We start from the raw sequence: 3,994 nt of genomic DNA, 5'->3' as shown, positions 1-3,994 counted from the left end.
TCTTATCTGGTAGCTCTATCTAGAACTTCCAGTACAATGTTAACCACTAGCATTAAAAGTAGGATCTTTGTCTTGTCCCTGATTTATTTATGTTTTATTTGCAACACCTCACTGGTATAATGCATTAATGCTAATATTGTTTGTGGTGTGTCTTAGTCTGCTGTTAAAAAACAAAAACAAAAACAAATGATAGACTGAATAGCTGAAGCAACAAGCATATTTCTCATAGTTTTGGAGTCAAGAAAATCCAAGATCATGGTTCAGGAGATTTGCTGTTTGGCAAGGGCCTGCTTCCTGGCTCATAGAGAGCCATCTCCTTACTGTGTCCTCACATGGCAGTAGGGGCAAAGGAACTGTTTGAGGTCTTGTTTACAAGGGCACCATCCCACTCATGAGAGGGCTTCATTCTCATGACCCGATCAACTTCCCAGAGCTCACTTTCTAACACAGCCACTTCCTAACACACTTCACAACACACTTGATCATTAAGTTTTCAACATCTGCATTTTGGGGGAACACAAACATTCAGTCCATAATAGGATTTAAAGAAATATTTGTGTGCACATACCATTAAGAGATCGAGATTCAGGGATGCCTGGATGGCTCAGCAGTTGAGTGTCTGCCTTTGGCCCAGGGCCTGATCCTGGAGTCCCGGGATGAAGTCCCACATCGGTCTCCCTGCATGGAGCCTGCTTCTCCCTCTGCCTGTGTCTCTGCCTCTCTCTGTGTGTCTCTCATGAATAAATAAAAAATCTTAAAAAAAAAAAAAAGATCGAGATTCATGCCCACTATGTAAATTCAGTCTGGTGTTTCTAGGAGTATGGAATAAGTCTATACTTTTTTTAAAAGATTTTATTTATTTATTCATGAGACACACACACACATACACACACACACACAGAGAGAGAGAGAGAGAGAGGCAGGCAGAGACACAGGCAGAGAGAGAAGCAGGCTTCATGCAGGGAGCCTGATGTGGGACTCGATCCTGGGTCTCCAGGATCACACCCTGAGCTGAAGGTGGTGCTAAACTGCTGAGCCACCCAGGGATCCCCAAGTCTATACTTCTTTTTAGGAGGGTGTAAAGAAAGGGAAATTGATCAACTTATTTGTGAGAGATCACAACAAACAACCTGGAAGTGACTGAGCTAGAAATTAAAAGCAGGAAAAGTATTTGATAAGCAGGTAGGATCAGAGAACTTGAGGAGCTCATTCTAGGAAAAGAAATATGATGAAAGCTCTAGAGGGCTTATATGGCTTTTTGCTATAGGATAACTTCCAGCCATTGAAGCTGGCCTGGATTGTAAGGTCAAAGGAGAGACTCTGTGAAGATGACTAGAAACATACAATGCACTACTGAGAAATGTGAATTTTATCTTGGAGGGAATGGGAAAAAAATAAAGATGCTTGAGATGGTCTGATTTGGACAGAACTGAGGCATGGGAAGGGCATCCAAGGCTCCACAGGTATCAGTTGACTGAAAATGGTATCATGTGATGGAAACTTACGGGGAAACTGAGTGCATTTTGTTCTGAACTGAGTGCACAGTGTTTTTTTTTTCTTTCTTATTTTTTTTTAAAGATTTTATTAATTTATTCTTGAGACACACAAAAAGAGGCAGAGACATAGGCAGAGGCTCCTCCTTCTCCCAGTGCAGGAGCCTGATGTGAAACTCTATCCCAGGGATCACGACCTGAGCCAAAGGCAGATGCTCAACCAGTGAACCATCCAGGCATCCCTGCATGGTGTTTTCTAACTTCACAAGCCAAAGGCCCAAAACTGCCAAACCAAACTATGACGTGAATAAAAGTCTTACCTTTCTTTCATGTAGTGAGTCAAACAAGATAAAGGTTAAAGACAGACATAAAGCGGTGCTGTTGACAGCTCTATAAAGTAGGAAAAGACCCACAGCCATTGAGTCTGGGAGAAGATGCTACCAGTTTTATCCTTCTTCCTACCAGTTTTATGCATCTGATCTGTTTTCCTTCCATGCTTAACAATGATGACCCAAGGGGCATGGAAAATTGTGAAAGTTGGAGATCTTCAGAAACCAAGGCCCGTACCTCTAGAAATACAACATGGGACAAATTTTGAGGATATTTTCTCTCTCTCTAGCTCTTCAGATGTTTTAACCTTTGACTCCAGTCAGAGATCTAAAGTCTCCCTGTAGCCTCACTACATAGACCTGGATCTTTTTTGAAATATTCCATACTCTAAAGTTGCCTCTTTTCTTTGATCCCAGCAATAATGTTGATAATAATACTAAGAATGACAACTGCAACAGGGAATGTTCCATGTTTGCTTACCATGTGTTAGGCAAATTGCTATGATCTGATTAAAGAAATTCAGTCATTATATCAGATACTTCTGCTTATCTTTCCAAATATGAAAAAAAAAAAAAAACCCATGTCAGACACATGGTATCTGGCTTTTGAAAGATTCCAGATACCTTTTCTAAGCTTCTTGGTATATGTTACCTTGACTATTTCTCCTAAAAACTTCTGATTAGGGCCTTCATCTTTACACAGCTGCAGCCTGATAACGTTATTTCTCTTTCTTCCCCATCCCTTTCCCCTTTCTGTGTGTGTGTGTGTGTGTGTGTGTGTGTGTGTGTGAGAGAGAGAAAGAGAGAGAGAGAGGTGTAGTGTGAGGGCAGAAACTTTGTTAACCTTAACTCTATTTTTCTCTCAGTCTTTGTCATCAATGACCACTCTAGATTTTAGTATTCAAACTTCATTGTTGCTGGTGGATTTGAGATTTCCCCCTTCCTAATATCCTTAGGCATTAATTAATCAATCAACTTGGTTATCCATTAATTTAATCAAAATATGTATTTAGCACCTCTACCTGCAAAGCACTGAGCACTTACAGGTTGCAAAGACAAAAAAAAAAAAAGTATGATGTCTTACAGTCTACTCGGAAATGCAGGCACACAAATTAAATTCAACTTGATACAAGAGTTATATAATTAGGGTAAATCTATTAATATTAGTTTATCCAGGACAGTTTGAGTTTAGGTATGTTATTAATAGTTTCTCTTTCACTTGTAATAGTGTTGCAGATTGAATAGTAAATAATATTACTAAGCTATGCCCAAGGGATTCAGGGAAGACTTCAATGTAAGTGAATAAAAATGAAAAATTTATTTTTTTATTTTTTTTTAAATAAAAATTTTAATAGAGAAATTTAGGATAGACTTTGGAGTTAATGCTTTCAAGAGGCCCAATATATACTAATATTAGGCCCCTGATTATTCTTCTACTAAAAATCACTTTCTTTAAGTACCAATCTTTGGTAATGAGTTTGAGAATTGCAGGTTTATCGATTTGTGACTATTCTTTTATTTCCTAAGTCCTGACATAACGGACAAAAAATATCCAATTACTTGCATCTCTAAAGAATGTCAAAGTGATCAGCTTTGTGGATAGGGTCTCTCTCTGGTTGCAGCAAGCAGAAGTCCAATATCTGCACTCAATATTGCCTGCTACACTAGGCTACTTGGTCTAGATTGATTTTAAAAATTTACCACCATAAGAACAAAGTCACTGAACAATCATTAAAAAAAAAAAAAAAAGAAGTGTTTCCTAGATGTTTATACTGAGCCTTGTGTTACCTAAGACTATACAGTTCCAACCTGATGAACAATGGCATATGGACATGCCTTCACATGCCTTATCTTTCGGCTCAAAGTTTGATCTACCATAGCACACAGGGTCTATTAATGTGGTAATCCATGCTAGTTGAACAAACCTGGACTTTGACTTAAGTGTCCACTAATTTTTTTTTAAAGCCTCTTCCTACAAAATGATGCAAACAACCATTCACAAAATTTCACTTTATGGTGTATTAAGAGCTCTCATATAGGCTCTGATTTCACAACTAAGTTACTTGATAATGATGACATTATGGCAGGATGAAGAAACACTGTGGGAGTTGTTAATTGTTTGGTAACAAAATAAGCACCGACTACGATATTACAAAATCTGTCTCAGAATCT

This window comes from Canis aureus, chromosome 22 (assembly GCF_053574225.1).
Source record: "Canis aureus isolate CA01 chromosome 22, VMU_Caureus_v.1.0, whole genome shotgun sequence".
In the NCBI taxonomy this organism is placed as follows: domain Eukaryota; kingdom Metazoa; phylum Chordata; class Mammalia; order Carnivora; family Canidae; genus Canis; species Canis aureus.
The sequence above is the reverse complement of the archived record's forward strand: the minus strand, read 5'-3'. Positions refer to the sequence as shown.